General features: G+C 44.1%; 1 long non-coding RNA gene across 3 annotated transcripts in view; it reads left to right on the top strand.

The window, feature by feature from the left end:
- Positions 1-23,350, top strand: part of LOC308458381 — a 146,787-nt gene that overhangs the window by 9,844 nt on the left and 113,593 nt on the right. For 2 of the 3 annotated variants that reach the window (XR_013977318.1, XR_013977319.1), the window contains one exon: positions 2,526-5,419. This is a non-coding gene — a long non-coding RNA (uncharacterized lncRNA). Of the gene's footprint in view, positions 1-2,525; positions 5,420-23,350 lie in introns of those variants that run through there. The other variant, XR_013977317.1, reaches the window with a different exon arrangement.

Below are 23,350 nucleotides of genomic sequence, written 5' to 3'. Positions count from 1 at the left end.
AAACTATGCTGTGCTCACAGCTTTGGACAAACCTGCCATCACTCCTTATCCCTGCACCCCATCCCTGCATTCATTTCCACAGAAACATTATTTGTATTGGGGTAGCATAAAATCACAGAATCATAGAATCATAGAATCATAGAGTTGGAAGAGACCACAAGGGCCATTGAGTCCAACCCCCTGCCAAGCAGGAAACACCAAACATCCTGACATATGGTTGTCAAGCCTCTGCTTAAAGACCTCCAAAGAAGGAGACTCCACCACACTCCTTGGCAGCAAATCCCACTGTCGAACAGCTCTTACTGTCAGGAAGTTCTTCCTAATGTTTAGGTGGAATCTTCTTTCTGAGTCATCCTGATTCACTTTGAAGTAATACTATGTATATGACATACTTTCATAGGACTTCATGCTTGATGTACCTAAGATCTAGAGCTCAGTTTGAGTCAGAGCTCTCTATTACTTATAAACATAGAATTGCAGACATAGAAGGGACCACAAGGGTCATCGAGTTGAACCTCCTGCAATGCAGGAAACATTTGCCCAATGTGGGGTTCGAACCCATAACCCTGAGATTAATAATCTCCTGCTCTACCAACTGAGCTATCTCAGTAGTTTGCTTTCAGGTGTCAATGTTTCGGAAGTCAGACTGAAAAATGAACATGAGATTGAATTGGAGCTTGTTCATTGAATACCCACCGTCACCTATCTGATCAGGGATGAAAGATTGGGGAGAAATTATGCTGAATCAGGGCATAACTTCACAGCAGGTTTGATACCCCAGGTATTTGGGAAACGAAGCACCACACTACTGCTTCCACTGCTCTTTTTATGTAATGCCAGTGGTGTGCTTTGAACAGTGGAATGGCACAATCCTTGCCCAATGAGCAATATAAGACAGGGATGCGGGTGATCTAAACCCCTCAGCCTCTTGGGCTTGCCGATCGGAAGGTCGGAGGTTCGAATCCATGCAATGGGGTGAGCTCCCATGGCTCTGTCCCACCTCCTGCCAACCTAGCAGTTTGAAAGCACAGCAGCGTGAGTAGATAAATAAGTACCTCTGCAGCAGGAAGGGAAAACTGTGTTTCCGTGCACTTTGGTTTCTGTCACGGTGTCCCGTTGTCCCAGAAGCTACTGTTAGGACCATCATGAGATGTCCGCCAGCTTCCAACCACGGATACCAGCAGCCTTCAAGCAAGCAAACTTGCCTTATTGTCGCTCCTTAGCATCCCACTGCCAGAGGATTGCCTCCTTCCATTCACCACTTTGCCTCCTCCAAGTGGAAGAAACCGGGGCAGTGCTGAATGTCACATCCATTGCCAGGTGTGTCCTGCTGGAAATAAAAAAGGGCTTTCCCCTTGGCCTGCCTTTATATCCACTCAGTTGCCAAGTGCTTTTGTGACATCACAAGAAACCTACAGCCAATGGCAACAGCTGAGGAGGCATCATCTTCAATGCGGTTGGCGGTTGGACCTATCAGTGATTGTGTGCTTGTTTATTTGGGAAGGAGGTGGTGCTGTGGTCTAAAGCACTGAGCCTCTTGGGCTTGCCAATCAGAAGGTCAACGGTTCAAAGCCACGCGACAGGGTGAGCTCCCATTGCTCTGTCCCAGCTCTTGCCAACCTCACAGATTGAAAGCATGCCAGTGGAAGTAGATACATAGGTGCCATGGCGGCAGGAAGGTAAATGGCATTTTCATATGCTCTGGTTTCCGTCATGGTGTCCCGTTGTGCCAGAAGTGGTTTAGTCATGCCGGACACATGACCCAGAAAGCTGTCTGTGGACAAATGCCGGCTCCCTTGACCTGAAAGCAAGATGAGCGCCACAATCCCATCGTCACCTTTGACTGGACTTAACCATCCAGGCGTCCTTTACCTTTAACTTTACCTATAAGACAGGGATGGAGGAGGGCCCTGAAACACACTCAGTTAGTGGAGGAGAAGCAGGTTAGGAAGAGTTAATGTGGTCCTCAAAAGACTTTCCTAAAGGAATCCATCTGGATGGAAAGGGATTTGAGATTGCCTAGCAAAACCAAATGGGAAGGCTAATTCCAACTAAAAGTGGAAGTGAGGCTGCCATATATCCAGAAGAGATATGACAGACTTGTTTACTTTCTTTTTTTCCTTTTGGTTGAACTGATTCATTTAATTTTGTTCAATATTTTGCTGGCAGTGTAGTGGCACCGTTCCATTTTCTTCAATCTGTGACTCAGAGGAAGTGCTGGGAATAGAGATGGAAAGAAACCAAAAAGCTATACGGTAGATAGTATTTGTTTGTGTGTGTGTTTCTCTTCATCCCCACCATTGGATTAGAGGCAGAGAATGAGCAGAGACATCTAGGGTCCCTTGCGCCCTTAGCAAGGAACTGTATTGGTGCCCCTCAATGAAAAAAACTACGACAAAAGCCACAGTGGAAATCACTGGTGGAAATGTAAGGTAGTAAAATAATGTTGGGAAATGATATACCCAACGTATAATGAGTTGAAAAAAATGTTTAAAATAACTTTTTCTTTAAAAAAAACCCCAAAGCCTTCCTTTTAGGAATTCTAGGTGCCGAAATCGCAAGGGAACAGAAAATACTATTTATGTATGTGACCACAGCTGTGTGGATGTTATTGGCCCACAGATGGAAAGAAGATAAAGTTCCTACCAGAGAAGAATGACAGATAAAGTTGATGGATTATGCCGAAATGGCAAAAATGACGGTAAGAATCAGAAATCAGGAAGACCAAAATTTTAATAAGGAATGGGGGGGAAATTATAATTTATCTTAAAAACCATTGTAAACAATTAAAATCGCTAGTAGGATTGGAACAACGCTTGTAGTTTAAGGGTGAATTTTGGACACAATGGAGAGGTAAAAGATTTGGATTATCATAAAATATGCAGGAGGAAATGATTCACAATAGGACCCACAAAGGGGAGGAGGGAAGTCCAGGGAGAGCGATTTTCGTCAATTCCCCCTTAAAAAAAACCTCAGCAACTCGGGGCAATCTCCCCCCGTTTTCTTAATTTGGAGTCCCCAAATTATACATGGGGGCATGTTATACACGGAAAAATACGGTATTTTTAAAAAGGTTCCTGAAATAAATTTTTAAGTGTCAAATTTAGAACAGGGTTCATTTTTGCGCTCACTGTAGTAACTTATATAAGGAGATTTTTGCTTGCTGTTATAAAGCCACTGGAAAAATAAACACCCTCTCAAATAGCCTTCACCAGTCTAAGGTAAAAGTAAAGGGACCCTTGACCATTAGGTCCAGTCGTGGCCGACTCTGGGGTTGTGGCGCTCATCTCACTTTATTGGCCGAGGGAGTCGGCGTACAGCTTCTGGGTCATGTGGCCAGCATGACTAAGCCGCTTCTGGCGAACCAGAGCAGCACACGGAAACGCCGTTTACCTTCCTGCTGGAGTGGTATCTATTTATCTACTTGCACGTTGACGTGCTTTCGAACTGCTAGGTTGGCAGGAGCAGGGACTGAGCAACGGGAGCTCAACCCATCACGGGGATTCGAACTGACGACCTTCTGATCGGCAAGTCCTAGGCTATGTGGTTTAACCCACAGCGCCACCTGTGCCATCCAAATGTTTTGGACTACAATTCCCATCAGCCCCAGTCAGCATGCAGTCCATTTCCAAACCTATGGGAATCTACCCCTTCTTAGATATATGTGACCACTATTTGTCTAGAGATTTCATGTCCAAGAATGACTCTGTTCTGCTGATCAGCAAACCAGTAGATTGCTAACATCCCCACTATTTTTCCTTTGGCACCAGACACCTCAGATCACTCTGCATGGCATTGTAGTTTCTGGTATTTGCATATAATCACCTATACATGTTGCGTTCCATTAAATGCCCCCTTGGTGTGTAATTTTCCCTCTGACACTTTCGCTCCCCTTAATTTCCATGCGCTCGTTGCCAGAGGACACAACGCATTGAAGAACATCATCTCTAATGAATGAGCCATTTGGAACCAGATGTTCCTCAGCACCTATCAGGTTTCCTCCAGAGATCCACAAAATTGGGAGCATCGTTTAAATCACCATATGCTGCCATTATCCATAGGCTTCTGTCAGGTTCAACCTGTCTCAAGTTGGCTAAGAAAATATATCTGTGAATTCTTGAAATAGGGCCTTGGAAGTCAAGCAGCCTAGGTGCAGAGAGCTGGTTTCAAACACTCACTGTAGCAGTGTGGAATCAAGAGTGTCTAAAGGTGCTTATAGATAATCATTTAATATTTAATACAAATATTTAATATGAATTTAATACAGATAATCATTTAATATTTAATACGAATGGATGTCATTAATATTTTAGTTGTTGTATAAAGGATTGCTATTTTGATTGGAAGGTAATTGAGATGAATAAGATTTTGGGATGCAGAAATAAAGTAAATCATCAAACCATCAATTCTAGCACATGGGAGGCCACCTAAATTAAATTCTATAATTTGGCATTTGAATGATTGGGATTAGTAATTGTATTATAATCTGGCATTGCTAAAATGAGGCTATCATTGGATTGTTGTAATTGGAAACTAATAAAAAGTAGTGTAAAAAAAAAAAGGGGTGCTTACAGACGAGGGCTTAATATTGTAAATGAGTGCTCAGGTATTGCAAACAGTTAATTTGCAATGGGTTATTCATCAAATTTTCCCTGGAAAGGTAAAATCCAGATTTTAATTTTGTTGTTGTTGGGAGACACTGGCATTGTGTGGATACTGCAAAAAAACTTGTCTGTACGAAGAGCCCACAATAAACAGCCACCTGGAAGCACCTAAACTCATAAGCCTGAGCCTTTTCATGTCCTCATCAACCTCCAAAACAAATGCAGCAATGGAAGAAAGAAATCAAGTTGGTCCTTTTTTTCCTGAGAACATCTATGACATTGGCACAGTAAGACCAGACAATGGTTTCTATATGTTGTGCATGCAGAAATTTTATTATTTATTAATTTATATTCCACTTAATACCAAATTGGGCTTCTAAGCTAATTGCACAAACATTAAAATATAACCGTCCATAATTAAAATACTCAATAAAGCAGTAAATACACAATACAAGGATTAGTGCAATTAGCGCCACAGCTCCGTTCTCGGGTGCTGGGACCAGACCAGTTTTGGGGGGGTTGTGGAGAAGACATTAAAAAAAATTATAATGACTAGAAATGTGATTATTTAATCTGTGTGAACTGGCAGATGTGCTTTCTGGTGAACAGATGCTGTCTGCTGCTGATAATAATCTTTTGCCTTAGGAAAAAAATACAGCACCCTGCTTTTCTTCCTTGGGTTCGTGTGTCCGGGGTTGGCCTGTTCCTTAGTAAAAAAATAGTGAATGACATACCGTATTTTTCGCTCCATAGGGCGCACCGGACCATAGGGCGCACCTAGTTTTTAGGGGGGGAAATAAAGGGGGGAATTATTTCCCCCCTCCCAGCCCCAAAGAGCAAAGAAGCCAAGACAGCCAGCTGGCTGTCTTGGCTTCCTCTTTAGCCACACACAACCTCTCCAGCCGAGAGAGGCTGTGCATGGCTTTGGCAGAAGCCAAGACAGTGAGCAGGATGGATCCCGCTCGCTGTCTTGGCTTCGTTTTTAGCCGCGGGGCTGGGGCGGGGGAAGCCCGAGCTTCCCCCGACCCCAGCCACCAGAACAGGTCCGGGAGCGACGGCAAGGTTGCATACAGCCTTGCTGCCGCTCCCGGAGCTTGTGGGGCTGGGGGAGTGCTCCGAAGGTTTGCAGATAGCTGCCTGAAGCCCGGGGAGCACAGCGGGAGTTGGCACTGCTCTCCCCGGGCTTCAGGCTTCAGGCTGCTATCCGCAAGCCTTTGGAGCCTGGTGGGAACTCCCACCGCGCTCCGAAGGCTTGCGGATAGCTGCCCGAAGCCCGGGGAGCGAGAGGGGCCAGTGCGAAAAGCCTGCATTCGCTCCATAGGATGCACACACATTTCCCCTTCATTTTTGGAGGGGGAAAAGTGCGTCCTATAGAGCAAAAAATATGGTATGCATTTTTGAACATGCACAGTGTGGAACAGTGTGACATCATAATGCAGATAACAGAAATATGAAAACAACAATAATGACGCCATAAATGGGCTCTAGGGTTTTTGAAAATTAAATTGACATTGTAACTTAAAGACCATTGTAAACAGTTAAAATTGCTAGTAGTATTGGAATATCACTTGTAGTTTAATGGTGAATTTTGGACACAAGGGAGAGGTAAAAGGTTTGGAGTATTATAAAAGATGCTTGAGGAAATGATTACGAATAGGACCCACAAAGGGGAGGAGGGAAATCCAAGAGATTCCTTGGAATCTTGTTTTTATGTTGTATGTTGGACATGTGACTGTAACATTTTAATCTGAAAAACCAAAGAAATAAATTTAATAAAGAAAATTAAATTGACGATTGTTCCATGTCCTATTGATGCATTCCTTCTGGGGGAGAATACTAGTGTGAGTGACCTGTGAACCACTTCTGTTCTTTTTGAACATAGACATTATTTATATGAGTTTAACTAAATTTGGCTAAATGTGAAGATCTGGCTTTAGTGTGTTGAACAGTAGCACATGCACACACACACACACACACCCGCCACAGTTTCTGCCAAACAAATCAGACGAACCATTGGACCCGAAGCTGGGCTGAGTTGGGAGGCAAAGGAAATGGTTACCGCAAACATAAGCAATTATGTGCATTTGGTCAAAGGTGTTTTGGTCCATATATCAGAGCCAGAGACTATACTGAGCCAGACCGATGGTCCATTTAATCCAGAACTTTCAAACAAATCTGCACATGATGGTCCAAGTATGAATCTGTGGCCTGGCACTGATATCAAACAATGTTGTTATTCTCTGACAGAGAGAAACTGGGCTCTTTGTCGATATTGCTGGTCTCTAGAAGTACGGGCAGATTTCCTCCAACTTTTTCATCCTAGCAGTATGGATGGAAATGTCCTCTTTACAGACAGAGAATGACATGGTTTGGTGTTACGATGTGGACTTGGTCCTATGCCATGCTGTACCTTGTGGCTGCTCTAAGCATGGTAGCACCCAAACATTGTTTGCAAATATGACACTAGATTATCTAACAGCTCCCCTGCTGGGATGGACCATGACATTTGCTGCTTGAAGCAGCCAATGGTGCTCTGTTTCCCACACTGAGCCAAGGTTCATGACATCTGAGGCCAATCCATTTTGGCACTTGAGGTAGAAAATTGCACAAGCTCCTCTCCTCCTCCCTGGCAGTAAGAATATAACAGTAATTCAATAACAAACATTTTGCTGGCCTTTTCATGTCACCTAAAACTTGCCGTCTGAGGAGGCTATCTCACTCTGCTTAATAGTAGGGCCGGCCCTGCTCACCTAAAAAGCATAGGTCAGGTATAGGCAAACTCGGCCTGCCAGGTGTTTTGGGACTACAACCCCCATGATCCCTAGCTAACAGGACCAGTGGTCAGGGATGATGGGAATTGTAGTCCCCAAAAACATATGGAGGGCCAAGTTTGCCTATGCCTGGCATAGGTGACCTGGAGTTCCATCCAGGTAAGTTTAGCAAATTGGTAAAGGAGGGATGAATTGTTCCACCCTTTCTCTGCCAGCTCACTTGATTCCCATGGTAGCTGCAGAGGAAATCTAATAGTTGGGAGGAGGGAATGAATCACACACTCTCTCCTCCATTAGTTGACTTGGTAGAAGGCAATTCTTGTAAAAGGCGCTAGCCTCTGTTTACACCCTGGAAATGAAGCTACTGGACTTTTAGCAGGCTGGCAATTTTTTGGTTTTTTTTTTGAGTAGGCTAGCAACTCTGTGGGCTTATGTACCAGGCTGCCCTAAAATAATGCAGCTCCACCCACTCCTAGGCATTTTTCAGGATCACTGCCATGCTGCTCATATCGTATTTGATTTGGGCTTCAGATTTTAAGATACAAAACACATTGCAGCACCGAGCTACGGCTCTTCCCCAGTTGGGATACATTTTAGAAATAGAATCATAGAACTACAAGATAGCAGACAGTCATCGCCAACTACCTGCTAGAAAGCAGCACATCTCGCCCATCAATCCAGCCTGATTAAACCACTTGACCCAGATCACCGTGCACCAGAATCAGGAAGCAGAAGCAAACAACAGACATCATCTCACACCAACTGTGAACAGTGATTAGTTTGTATGTGCCATGCTGGCTGTAGCTCCACAGCTGAGTTAAACACTTTGTACTGTCTCATTTCGACTGACGAAAGGATATAAATTGGCTTCTGACTCCTGGTGTTTTGCTTTGCTTTCCCTGCATGCAGACTCTGTGCTTCCAACCACAAGTTATCAAAAACAGAGTTCAAGATACAACCCCCCATAAAAAAACAAATGGAATGCTCCTCTCTCTTTTTTGAGAGAGTTTATGTAATATTGGTTTTCTAAGGCTTTGCTTGAACGATGCTGACTAGTTTTTATATGTAGCCCTCCTTGACAGGAGCCAATGTTCCTGTTCCACTAACACAAGAGACTTCCGCTTGTGGAGTGAAGCAGATTTCGGGGAGGGTGTGGAGATTAGCAGCCAAATCTAAGAAATGCATATTCTAGCTAGTTAGTATGAGAAGGGGCTCAGTCCACAGAGCTGTATTGTTGACAGGCAAAAACTCAGACCATAGAAACACAATTGGTAGAGAGGGCTCTGTGTGATGTCATTTTGCCTGCCTGGAGAGGAAGGAGCATATAGTACTTCCTGTTCTTTTCTCTTTTTTTCCTAGCAGCCATGGGTGTTCTGTGCTTGCCCCAGCTTCAGGCACAAGTTGGTTATACTGTAAATATAATGTTACGGCTCGGTCAGATGCAGCTTGGCATTCAAGACGCAGAGACAAGCTATCTCTTTATTCAAGAAAACAGCATACAAGGCAGCAATCCCTACAAACAGGACTGGCCCCTATAAAACAGTTGCTAAGACTGAAGGTCTTTGCATTCTACTTCCCTCTAAGTCTCCTCCCCAGCCGGATGTTTTCCAAGCAGCCTCAAACTACACCAGGGGGTGGGATCTGTGCCCATTGTTCTGCCACCATGGGTAGGCAAACTAAGGCCCGGGGGCCAGATCTGGCCCAATCGCCTTCTAAATCTGGCCCGTGGATGGTCCAGGAATCAGCTGTTTTTACATGAGTAGAATGTGTCCTTTTATTTAAAATGCATCTCTGAGTTATTTGTGGGGCCTGCCTGGCGTTTTTGCATGAGTAGAATGTGTCCTTTTATTTAAAATGCATCTCTGGGTTATTTGTGGGGCATAGGAATTCGTTCATATTTTTTTAAAAAAATATAGTCCGGCCCCCCACAAGGTCTGAGGGACAGTTGACTGGCCTCCTGCTGAAAAAGTTTGCTGATCCCTGTGCTACACACACACTGTGTCCTTGGAGACAAAGGGGTAGGGGAGCTTAGTACAGTACGAGCAGCAAGTGCCTGCGATGCTTCTGCAGCAGCTGTCCGCCCTCCTCCTCTGCTTCATCAGCTGACTCTGAACTGCTTTCTGCACCCGGCTCCTCTTGCTCGCTAAAGCCTGTTGCCTCTTCAGCATCCAACCATTCCTCTCTTCCTTCTCATTCTGACCTGTCCTCAGTGTCCCACCACCACTCCCTGGGCTCTAAGCCTTCCTCCTCAGGCTCCCTTTGAGGGTTCCCCGGCTGGTGTCTCCCAACACTCCTCTTCATCCAGCCACTCCCTGACATATAAGTATTTTGCCTGCATAGTTTTTACTGCTGCCACTGCAACACACCAATTCATGATTATAAAGTTGGTAAATCTTATTTTTAAGCTTACTTTGCAAGTTGTTGCCTTATTATTTGTTAAGCAGGGGAAGAAGGGGGAAGCCAGAATCCTTTGTTAGCTGGACTTGCTCAATACAATGTTTTTTAGCCTAATTCCTGTGTTTTCAATTTTGCTGCCTAGGATGGGATTTTGGAACTCTTTTCAACCCATACACATGGGTGCCTGGAGGGATAAATTGAAATTAATATATTCTCCCCTACCTTTTAAAACCCATCCCACAGAGGGGAGGAAAGGGAAGTTTCATTGCATAAGCAGAGTTCTGCTTGTGGAGAACCCAATCCACTGCCACCAGAGTTAGTAAAAATAATCCCTACTGTTTTGTTTAGTCCAGGGGTTGTCAACCACCAGCCCAAGCTGCCCTCCACTAAGCAAATTACTCCAAAAGGACTCACCCATTCTGGCAGCGACAAGGAGAAAAAGCAATAAATCCAATATGGGACTGGGATGGGTGGAGAGGTTTATTGTCCCCACTCTTGGGTCATCAGGTTATTTGATGAGCAAGGAGGAGGCGACAACCCCCATATTGCACTGATTTGCACAAATCAGCTAAGGAGCGAGCCCCAGGTCCTGCATGTGCATATATGTGTCCTACACATTTGTGTGTGATGTACAAGAGGTCACACTCATTTCGGGGCACAAGCCCGGATGGCCTGCCACCAAGTGGAAAAGAAACACTTCCCCAAAACAGAGTTAGATAAAGCAAGAAAGCGAGGAGACACGTTCCTTCCTTCCTGTTTATTTATTGTGAAAATTGTTTACTGCCTTGATAATTTTTGGATTTATACGTAGGCAGCTGGGAAGGAACGAGTGCCTTTAAGGAAAGCAATTATTCAAGCACGAATCCTGAAAGGTGGCAAATGCCTTTTGATGACGGCAGTACAAGTTACAGAAATAATCCCAGATTTTTTAAATATATATTTTTTTAAAAGCACAAGAGGTTTAGCTTGGAACTAAAACAGAGGGAGGGGGAATCGTTTTGGTGAATGACAGAAAAGGTCACCGTGACTGTAGCTGTAGAGTTCTAGTTTGCCGTTGAAAGCCTCCACTTGAGGAGTGATGACTCAGTGCTGGCGGGGGGGGGGGGATGCAGCCTGTGTGATTGGCGATGAGTAAACTCACCTCATCTATGAAATCATCCATGGTGCGTGGCTGGAAGAGAATCTGCTGCATAAAACCCAGGGCTTGTTCCAATATGCCGCAAAAGCACTTTCTCTTTCCTTTTATTCCCCTACCCACACCCCCAGTGTTGACAGGGGAAGAATGAGAGGTCTGCACATGTCTCTAATATTGTAGCATTTAATAATAACCCTTGCGGGCAAGCAGCACTGCTAATATCGTCTTGGTGGGATCTTCGTCTCAGACGTGCTGTCAACTCATCCCGTGTGATTCATGCAAAGATGATGAGGCAAGGGATGAGGAAGGAGGGAGGGGAGGCAATCAAAGCCTCTTATTTATGATATTTCCACCCTTATCAAGAAAGCCGCATGCTGGCACACAGTCAGCTCTGAATCGCACAGTAGTAAAGTCTGTTCTAAAGGGCTGCCTGAAATAACAGCAAGATCATTTTGTGTGTGTGTGTGTGTGTGTGTGTGTGTGTGTGTGTGCGCGCGCGTATGTGTGAGTATATACACCATACATGCCATATCTATATATTTAGGATGCTTCTCTGCCTCTTGTATAGGAGCACTTGAATGAACAAAAATACAGCTACAACTATACAGTGGTACCTCGGGTTACATACGCTTCAGGTTACAGACTCGGAAGTAGTACCTCGGGTTAAGAACTTTGCTTCAGGATGAGAACAGAAATCGTGCTCTGGCGGCGTGGCGGCAGCGGGAGGCCCCATTAGCTAAAGTGGTGCTTCAGGTTAAGAACAGTTTCAGGTTAAGAACAGACCTCTGGAACGAATTAAGTACTTAACCCGAGGTACCACTGTATATCCTTTTCTTGAGAAACAAAATTAAACCTTCTGCCAAAATACTATTATTATCTATTAAATGTATTAGTCACTTTATTTTGCCCAGGGCGATCCAAAACTACTTACAACCATTACCCAAAGATGACCCCAATTCTAGGGCAAAGGTAAAAGTTGAATTGCAGAAACTGTATGTGTCATGCAAATCAGCATCTATGACCTTGTTTTGCTGAATTCTGCTAGTCGTAAGGGGGAGGGACAAAGTGTTACGACACACTAGGATTCCTTTTTGGCTCTGCAGCTTGCTCAAGCTTCAGCAGGCATTGCTAGTTTTGGACTACAGTGGTACCTCGGGTTAAGAACTTAATTCGTTCTGGAGGTCCGTTCTGAACCTGAAACTTAACCTGACGTACCACTTTAGCTAATGGCGGCTCCCGCTGCTGCCACACTGCTGCCACGCAATTTCTGTTCTCACCCTGAAGCAAAGTTCTTAACCCGAGGTACTATTTCTGGGTTAGCGGAGTCTGTAACCTGAAGCATCTGTAACCCGAGGTACCACTGTATTGTTGTATACTTAAGGACTAGGTACTTGATTTTTAGAAATCTAGAAAAAGAGGTGCCAGAACTCACCATGAACTCACCCTCATTCTCTTAGAATGGCAGTCTTCTTCTTTTGTGATCACCAAGTAAGATTGTCTTCCATGAACATGGTCTTATCAGTGAGTCTGTAAGTGACTGTGGAGGCCAATTCTGAATCCACACATCCTTCCACAGTGGGGACATAGGTTTCCAGGAGGGAATTGATCACAGTGAGGGTTTGCCAAGCATGCCTTCCTCTTAACACATTTCTCCCTTTTGTCCTGAGTTTGAGCGTCTTCAAAGCCCATGACACCTTTGGTAAAGGCTGTTCTCCAATTGGAGCGCTCACAGGCCACTGTTTCCCAATTGTTGGTGTTTATACTACATTTTTAAAAAAAATTGCCTTGAGAGATTCTTTAAACCTCTTTTGTTGACCACCAGCATTATGCTTTCCATTTTTAAGTTTGGAATAGAGTAGTTGCTTTGGAAGACAATAATCAGGCATCCAAACAACATGCCCAGTCCAACGAAGCTGATATTGAAGAACAATTGCTTCAACACTGGTGATCTTTGCTTCTTCCAAGTACAGTGGTACCTCTAGTTACGAACTTAATTCGTTCTGGAGGTCCGTTCTTAACCTGAAACTGTTCTTAACTAGAGGCGTGTTTTCGCTAATGGGGCCTCTTGCTGCCGCTTCACCGATGGCACACGATTTCCGTTCTCATCCTGGGGCAAAGTTCTCAACTCGAGGTAACTCTTCCAGGTTAGCAGAGTTTGTAACCTGAAGCGTTTGTAACCTGAGGCGGTTGTAACTCAAGCTACCACAGTACACTGGCGTTAGTTTGCCTGTCTTCCCAAGTGATGTGTACAGTTTTGGGAGATACCGTTGATTGAATCGTTCGAGGAGTTGGAGATGGCATTTATAAGTGGTCCATGTTCCACAAGCATACTTCAGGTGTCCCCTTGAAGTACATGCAAGGGAACCTTCCTGCACCAGATCCAAGGACTGACCTAAAGTTGTGCCATTGACTGGGACCCAGCCATAATCTGGAGGAGGAGGAGCATGGGATGTGGTGTAAGTCTGCTCCTCTCCTGTACCCACCCCCGTCTCTCTCCTGTTTGGGCTGCCCTCCCCCTAGTGCATCTTGGCTGGTTCTGCCATTGGAATGCTCCACTGCCATATCGGGGGAGTTCCATTGGCATAGCTGCAATGCCAGTGGCATTGTGCTGTCACAGTGGAGCTTCTGCAATATCCGAGGGTCCCTCAGCTGGCATAACTGCACTGCGGGATTTCACCCTTAATATCCGATATGCTGCTCTTTTCCCCCAGTTTAAGCAGCTGTCTCATTCTCCTTTGCCACTCTCTTATTTTTCAAGCTTTAAATTGTGCTCTAGGTCTCAGAATCATTAAGTTAGCTAACCAACTGCGACAGACCCAGGCTTAATTCACACTTGTCAGGCAGATGGTCCTACAAGCTTCGCTTTAAAGGGGAGGAAAGTGAGATACTGAACGGAGTTGTAACTCGACAAACCTATCAAGTTCCCTTTTTATCTCTCATTTGCTCGTGTGCGCTCCCTGCACACACAAAGTACCTTGCCAGGATGAACATGGGTGTCCACAGGGAGCAGGGCAATTGTCCCCCTGGATCAACCATGATCCTCAGATTCCCAGCATTTATTTATATTTACCATATTGGCTTGAATATAAGCCTCACTTTTTGCCCCAAATTCTGACTGTGAAAAGAAAGTGTGGCTTATATTCGCAACCTTACGGTATGCAGCCAGGAGCGTGGGGGCAAACATCAGGAAGAAGGGACAAAATTTAACGATTATTTAGCTAAATTTGTTAAGTTAAACTAATTGGAAATAGCTTGCAGGCAACAGATTGGCTTAGGAATTTATATAAGTTAAGTGATGTTTAAGATGTACAATTCTGAATTGAAAAGATATAAGGATGTTAATGGACTAAGTTAAGTTTATAAGAATTAGGATTTGGAAAGCCGTTATAAGGATATGCATGGAAATTCAACCAAGGGGAAGTGAGGAAGTCACTTAACAATGTTAATAAGTGTAATTTTAATAAGGTTATGATTTATGTTTGTTTGTGTGTTTTGTTTGTTTATAATTTTGTGAAAATTAATTTTTAAAAAATGGGGGGGGGGGAGGAGCATGGGGTAAACCGCACCAGGAACGTGGCAAAGTGGCTCCTGCCCCACATGTAGTCCCCCATCCTCTCCCCCAAGGCTGCGAAGGGAGAGAGCAGGGAAGGGAAAAGGCCGCCAGCAACGCAGAGCCCCCCCCCCCCCGTATGTAGCCAGAAGCAGCAAGGAATGGAGTGACTTATATTCGGGTATTTCTTTTCTTTTTTTCTTCCCACCCCCCTCCAATTTTAAAGGTGCCGCTTATATTCGGGTGCGGCTTATACATGAGCCAATACGGTATTTCTTAAGGAGAGTGAGTGTCCAGCATTTGTAGAACCTGTGGTAAAGAACTATTCTCATTGCTTGTGAGAAAGTAGCCTGCTCCCCATTTTCTGTGTTTTACTTTGCCCCCTACCCCAAAATATCCTGTGGACATTTGTGGGTATCACTAAGCCTCTGCTCCACCACATAAGCAGGGAGAGGATAGAAACTGTTGGGCTACCCCTAGAATCTATCAGTTCCGATGCTACAGTTTCTCATCTCTCAAAGCTAGTTCAGCTCTGCTTCGTAGCCTCTGAAGTCATCCACTATTGTCCTAAGCCAGGGGTAGGCAACCTAAGGCCCGGGGGCTGGATGTGGCCCAATCGCCTTCAGAAATCTGGCCCGCGGATGGTCCGGGAATCAGCGTGTTTTTACATGAGTAGAATGTGTGCTTTTATTTAAAATGCATCTCTGGGTTATTTGTGGGGCATAGGAATTCGTTCACCCCCCCCAAAAAAAAATAGTCCGGCCCACCACATGGTGTGAGGGACAGTGGACCAGCCCACAGCTGAAAAAGGTTGCTGACCCCTGTCCTAAACAATATTTCCACCCCCCTCTTTCCCCCAGGCTTTCCCTTTTCTGGTTTGCATTCCAAGCGTTGTCATTTTTCTGGCGTTCTGGGGACACAGACACCCTGCCTACATGGGCTTCTGCCTCTATCAGTCCCATAACTCCTTAGCCATTGTGTTGAGCAGGGGGACCAAAAGGGACCAAAAGGGGGCTGTCTTTCATCCACGTCAGTGAAAGGAGCAAATATGAGCTCCTCCTCCTTCCTCCTTACAGGGATCTCTGTGGAACCAGGAACTTTTATGGAAACTGCTAGGAGGCTTTGATAATTAAGTGTTATTCAAATCCCGTTAAATAAAAATTCTGGAAGTTTGGACATAGGTGGCCTCATACTCACCGCTGCATCCTTGAAGTTGGCAAAATCATGTTGTTGGATTATCTGGGAGCGGGTGATATATTTTCACAGAGAAATATATATATTTTGCAAATGTCCATGAAACGAGGTTTGTGCCAAGACCTTAATAGATGGCTTGTCTGCAAGCACAGAAAATATCTCACTGACTCCTCTTTACAGGAGTCTGTAAGTTCATTATTCTGGTATGTGATGACAGAAAGAAGACAGGGTCACAATTTGAGGCAATTCAAACCGGCTGAAAATGTTTGCAGTGTGATCGTTTTACCTGTGGAGAGTCAAAAGCATACAGTGTTACATGTCTAGATTCACCACCACAGAGAGAAGGCTTGGAAATCGACGTTAGCAGCCGGATAAGATTGAAAACAACTTTTCTGCTGAGGTGGTAGAACCCCTTGGACGGTTAAGTCCAGCCAAAGGCAACTATGGGGATGTGGTGCTCATCTCGCTTTCAGGCCAAGGGAGCTGGCATTTGTCCACTGACAGCTTTCCAGGTCATGTGGCCAGCATGACTAAACCACTTCTGGTGCAACGGAACACCATGACGGAAACCAGAGCACACGGAAACGCCATTTACCTTCCCGCCATAGCAGTACCTATTTATCTACTTGCACTGGTGTGCTTTTGAACTGTTACATTGGCAGAAGCTGAAACACAGCAACAGGAGCTCACCCTGTCACACGGATTCGAACCGCCAACCTTCTGATTGGCAAGCCCAAGAGGCTTAGTGGTTTAGACCACAGCACCACCCAGCGCTGAAGTGGCACTAACCCATAAGATGGTTATATCTTCTTGGAGTATGACTGTTTGAATCAGCCCATGGCTGTCATGGAATGATATGTATTTAAGACTAGACTTTGGATAGGACTGGGGTGGGGCACGGCGATGCTGAAGTCATGGCCGTGTGGGTGTACTGGAGACAGAAGGGGCCTTTGCCCATCACATGGGCACCTCCTGGCCAGTTCTATGAAACTCCTGAATCTGAACCATGCTAGTTTTTCTCGTGAAATTTACCTTTTAGTCAAGAGGCGTGCTGTGTGACAGCCATATAACTCATCATGGTCTATGTACTTAACAGCGTGATAGGACTTCCCAGTGTGCAAGCAGTACGCCTTGTAAAACAGTTATGAATGTATTAAGTAACGAACTTAATTAGGTATGTTACTTGCATATTAGCAGTGTGCATGATTCATTATGAGGAACTGCCTACACGAGTTTTCAAAACTTCTTATGTGGTTCACCACATTCTTTTTCAGTCTTAGAGTTTTGCTGTTCTTAGAAGGAAGAACATGAATCAATCAGCAGAGAAATTGCCATTGCTCACAGGTTAATATAAAACCAATCTTCAACAGATGGACTTTGCTTTCACTCCTAAAATTGAACCACTCACCAGATTCTGGAGGAAAGGACAGGAAAGACTTAATAGTCTTCTCTTCCACCAATCACCACCGTTGATTCACTTGTATCAGATAATATGGTGTCTCTGGGTTTTTGCTGTTGCTGGATGGGTAGTTTCATATTCTTCTGTGACTTGAGCCATCTGTAAATGCTAGCCCCAAATTATCTCAATAGTGTATGGCACACCTTGCTGTCAACTTTTGTTTCATGATCAGCTGTCAGAATTGCCTACCCACCCGCCCATGGCAGTAGATAAGCAGAACAAAGGAAAAGGAGTCTTCTTACCAGTTAGAAACTCTAATAATCACAGTGAGAGAACAAAGAACACATCTCCTAGTAATGGCGGTGCTCCCAATTAAGAATCCCACCCCCTTATGTCCCTATTAATCCACATCATTCCTAGTCTTGTAATCTGATTTTGTACCCTCTGTACTTTGTGTGCTTTCTGTTCTGCCTCTTTCTGAGCTCTTCTTGACCTTGGGGAGGACAGAGGAATGCTGTCCAGAGACAGTGAATCTGTTAACCTTCTTTCTCCCATTGTTTCCTCTTCTCCTAGCTGTTCCCCATCCAGTATTTCCCAGCTTCTGCCTTCTGAACAATGTCCCTCTGCAAACCACTGTTCCAAATCTATACTGTCCTCCTGCTCCTGTGAAGATTCAGGATCTGGATCAGGGGGAGGGGGAGGGGTAGGCTCCCACCATTCCTCCCCAGTGCAGCCCTCTGCAGCATGGTCCCTGACATCAGCTATGATTTTGTCCAAGTATGGAATTGTGCAGGTACAGGACTTGAGTACAACAGCACTCTCTCTTCCTGTGGTTTCCAGTGACCAGTACTCAGAAGCTTTATTGTCTCAAACTGTGGAGGCAGAGCAAAGCCATTGTGGCTAGTTGCCGTTGATATCCTCCATGAATTTGTCTAATCCTCTTTTGAAGCCATCAGAGTTGGTGGCCTGTTGTGAGAGCAGCTTCAATCTTTGAACTGTGCACTGCATTGAATACTTCCTTTTGTCTGTCCCAAGCCTTCCAACATTCTGCTGTATCGGATGCCAGCGCATTCCAAGAGAGAGAGGGAGCAAAACATTTCTCTATAGCCTTTTCTCTGCACCCTGCAAAATTTTATTCACTTCTCTCATGTTGCCTCTTACTCATCTTTTCTTTAAAATAAGAAACCCCAAATACTGTAACCTTTTCTCATAGGGGAGTTTCTCCATCCCTGACTCAGTTTTACTTAGAATTTCACATATGCACTGTTTCGTTTCATCAGTCAGAGCTTTAATTCTGAAGGCGTGTCACAAAACAGCAAAGCTCCTCGACTATTTCTGAAAGCATGTTGCAACTGGGACAGATTTTCTATAGCTGCAGCTACATCTCTTGAAGTGGGCACCTGTACTGAGCCCTTCAGTGATCTTTCAGCAAGCACTTCAACTTCTGCCTCCAGATTTCTCCAAAAAGCGCAGCCTTGATACATGCCATGCAGATGTCAAATCCGCCAAACATTATGTCAAATCTGGGACTTTTCATTTGCTTGTATTGTAAATGCAACGGCAAATGATAAGTCACAATAATAAGCATACCCTTGGCTATTTTGACAGATCTCTTCATTATTTCTGTACAATCTGTAATGATGTTTGGAACTGGTTGATTTCCGGAGGGTTTTGTGATTTCCTTTGGAATGCTAACAAGCCCATGCTGGAATTTCCTATATATCAAATGCCAGAAACACCATCCACAAAGTGGATGAAAGCTTCATAATTTTCCAAAATCACAGATCTTCTGCCTTCATCGAGTTTACAAATGTGTGTTCTTTGATCTTCATCGTCTTTTTCTGTTTGGCCCCAGTTCCAACAAAAAGCTGTGGTATCTTTTAATTTTTGCTGTTGAGTCTTGAGCATTTTTCTTCTTCTGAGAGCTCCCATGCAACATGTTGAGAACAGATATCAGCTGCGGCATGGACAGTCCTGCTGCAGTAGCACAACTGGATGCCTTCATCTGCCCCAGCTGCAACAAAACATGTCTCTGCTGTATTGGCCGCTACAGCCACAGCAAGCGCTGTAGCTCTCCAGCAGGTTGACTTCACCCACAAAGGCACACTCTTCCATTGTCTCCAGGGGCAGACGGATGCCATCATTGCTATCAACAGTGTCAACTTGGGCACCATAACTTGCCCATGCAACTCTCATTACAAACTTTGTCGATAATTTGATTCCTTCTTGGGTAGCCTGCTGCTCATCAAATGGTGCCTAGGGATGGGGAGGAAATATGATTCTGTTCACATTTATAGGCTAACATCTCTAAGTCACACCTTCCAAAATAAAACAAGAATAAAATCCCATCAAAATGCATATATTAGTATGGACTATGCCGATGACTGGAACCAGGAAGACCAAAATTTTAATAAGGAATGGGGAAAATTTATAACTTATCTTGAAGACTATTGTAAACAGTTAAAATCATTAGCAGGACTGGAATACCACTTGTGGTTTAGGGTTGAATTCTGGACACAGTGGAGATGTAAAGAATTTGGACTATCATAAAAGATGTGGGAGGAAATGATTAATAATAGGACATACAAAGGGGAGGATGGAAGTCCAGGAGATTCCTTGGAATCTTGTTTTTATGATTTATGTTTGATATCTCTGTAAAATTTTAATTTGAAAATCCAAATAAATAAATTTATTTCTTAAAAATGCATATATTAGTAAAAATAACACACACAAAATTAATTTGGAAAATGCTTTCCAAAAAATGTAGCCAAAATTGCACACAAACATGTGTATATTAATAGAAATTCACACTAAGATGCTGAGGAATTCCAGGAAGATTTTTTTTTTAATGAAAACTAATGTGCAGAACTGAACTTGACTGGAAAAAAGTAGAAACTGAGAGAAATGCTGAACTTGACTGGAAAAAAGTAGAAACTGAGAGAAATGAAAAATGACCGATTCACCCATTCCTAGTTGGTACACAGCTTGAATCAGTTTCTGTTTCTTCAACACAATTGTAGCTGGCACAATGTCTCACATGATTTAAAACAGGTATCTTCAAAACTTTTCAGACCAAGGACCCGCCTTGAAATCAAACAAGTATTGGGGACCCATTTCTTAATTGCATGGTAGTTGTGCTCCTTGGATTGGGTTGTGTGTCCCAACATATCAATTGAAGACCAGAGATTTAGAATTCCAGGAACCTTCCCGTTGCCACTGATCCTTCTCACATGCCCATTGTTCCTGCATTTGTACAATGTAGTATAAGGTAAAGGTAAAGGACCCCTGGACAGTTAAATTTAGTTGAAATTGACTATGGGGTTGCAGCTCTCATCTTGCTTTTGAGGCCAAGGAAGCCAGCGTTTGTCCACAGACAGCTTTCTGGGTCATGTGGCCAGCATGACTAAACTGCTTCTGGCACAACAGGACACTGTGACGGAAACCAGAGCGCACGGAAATGCCGTTTACCACCCCACCGCAGCAGTAACTATCTATCTACTTGCATTGGTGTGCTTTTGAACAGCTAGGTTGGCAGGAGCTGGGACAGAGCAACGGGAGTTCAGCCCGCTGTGGGGATCTGAACTGCCAACCTCCTGTTCGGCAAGCCCAAAAGGCTTAGTGGTTTAGACCACAGTGCCATCCGTGTCCCAAATAAACAAGCACACAATCACTGATAGGTCCAACCGCCAACCGCATTGAAGATGATGCCTCCTCAGCTGTTGCCATTGGCTGTGGGTTTCTTGTGATGTCACAAAAGCACTTGGCAACTGAGTGGATATAAAGGCAGGCCAAGGGGAAAGCCCTTTTTTATTTCCAGCAGAACACACACATGGCAATGTGACATTCAGCACTGCCCCGGTTTCTTCCACTTGAAGGAGGCAAACTGGTGAATGGAAGGAGGCAATCCTCTGGCAGTGGGATGCTAAGGAGCGACAATAAGGCAAGTTTGCTTGCTTGAAGGCTGCTGGTATCCGTGGTTGGAAGCTGGCGGACATCTCATGATGGTCCTAACAGTAGCTTCTGGGACAACGGGACACCGTGACAGAAACCAAAGTGCATGGAAATGCCATTGACCTTCCTGCCGCATCAGTACCTATTTATCTACTTACACTGGTGTGCTTTCAAACTGCTAGGTTGGCAGGAGCTGGGACAGAGCAATGGGAGCTCACCCCATCGCACGGATTCGAACTACCGACCCTCTGATAGGCAACCCCAAGGGGCTCAGGGATTTAGACCACAGTGCCACCCGCATCCCCTCCTGGCAGTATATCTGACTCTTAACATGAAGTGACAAAATAAAATAAAATATGGTTACCTCTCGCACCACAAACAAACACAAACAAGCATGCTTGTTTTCTCCTGCTGTGAAGGGTAGGACTCGAGCAGGGGCTTAGGAAGGGGGGTGCGGGCAGCCCTGGGTGTCATCCCGGGGGGGGTGACAAAATGGCACAACACCGGGGGGGGCACTTACTGCGGGGCCTGGCTTGCAGAATGCCCTGGGAGTGATGCAGTTGCTTGGGTCCCCACACTAGGAGCCGCTAGCTGTGCCCCTGGACTCGAGGCAATGGCTTCAAGTTACAAGAACGAATATTTATTTTGGTGGGTCTTTTATTTGACTCACACACTAAATGTACAAAAAGCACAAGCAAATGTTCCGGAATTTTTGCTTCTCCCTTTATTGCATCTTTTACTGTTATCGACTTGATGGCAAAGGTGTCATGACACTGCTCAGAATTTAAGAAGAAAGGTTGAGTCATGAATGGATATTCATGTACTCTTTTCACTGGCTGCTCCCTGTACAGCTGCTTCTAGCTTCACGCTGCTCTCAAAGACTAATAATTAGTTTTAATTAGTTTTGTGTCTTTATTGGCTAAGTGTACCATTACCTTACAACGTTACCTAATGACTGGGAAATGATTGGTGGTTTCGTGTTGAAATATAAGGGGTTCAGTGATTCTGTAAGGTTGTCTGAAACCCTGGCAGGTACAATGGTACCTCGGGTTAAGAACTTAATTCATTCTGGAGGTCCGTTCTTAACCTGAAACTGTTCTTAACCTGAGGCACCACTTTAGCTAATGGGGCCTCCCGCTGCTGCCGCGCCACCACCGCACAATTTCTGTTCTCATCCTGAAGCAAAGTTCTTAACCTGAGGTACTATTTCTAGGTTAGCGGAGTCTGTAACCTGAAGCGTCTGTAACCTGAAGCATCTGTAACCCAAGGTACCACTGTAAGCCTGTCAATGTTTTTATCTGTTTATAATTTATCTGTAAATATTCAATAAACCATTTTCATTCTTTTATTAAAAATTTTTTTGTTATCTTGACTTCTTATTTTCCCAGTAAGTTTCACCATTTCTGAATATTCCATAAGCTGTTGTATCCATTCTTCCTTTGCTGGGAGTTCTGCTTCTTTCCATTTTGGGGCAAGTAACATTCTTGCCTCTATAGAAGCATACATGAATAAGTTTCTGTACAGTTTAGGTAGCTCTGTCCCTATAATTCCCAAAAGAAAAGCTTTCTGGGGGTTTTTTGGGGATTTTTTTTTTACAAAGTTTATTTTAAACATCCTTTTCATTTCATTATATATCATTTCCCAGTAAGCTTTAACCTTACTACAAGACCACCACATATGATAAAAAGAACCTTCATTCTCATTACATTTCCAACACTTATTTGATTTTGATTTATACATTTTTGCTAACTTACTCAGTGTTAGATACCATCAATAAATCATTTTTATATAATTTTCTTTTAGACCATAACATGCTGTAAAGTGCTCCAGGTATGGTTGGTCCCCACCCGAGGTACCACTGTACTATGTTTGGCCTGATCATTCCCAGCAATCTTCTTCTGACTGAAGAACACCCACACCCGACACGCCTAGCTGCTGCCTGTTTTACCTATCCTTTGTGTTGCCTTCAAAATTACACCTGACACTCCTTTGTCAGTTCACACCCAAGAATCAACTGTGGGAGTTAAGACAAGTCTTAAGTACAGCCCATTCAAAACCCTTTGTAACCTTTAAAACCCGTTTTAAGCATAGTTGTCTTAATTCTGTTTTGATAGAAATGTGGGCAGCACTACTAATATTCCTGGTATTTAGCCTGCTTCTTTCAGGGCTGGCTCTGGCCCAACTTTTTTTTTATGTTTTATTTTTATTTAAGAGCACTGAATAAACACTGATGCAATGCGTGCATTCTGGCACACACAGTGCTGTTTTTGTTGGCACCAGTACAAACGTTTGAAGTTGAGCGTCTCTGCATCTTTCATGCCAACTCTCTGTTTGTAGCTTTCGACTGAG

This window comes from Podarcis pityusensis (assembly GCF_964106645.2).
Source record: "Podarcis pityusensis genome assembly, chromosome: 11".
In the NCBI taxonomy this organism is placed as follows: domain Eukaryota; kingdom Metazoa; phylum Chordata; class Lepidosauria; order Squamata; family Lacertidae; genus Podarcis; species Podarcis pityusensis.
This window is presented reverse-complemented; position numbering and strand designations above follow the sequence as displayed.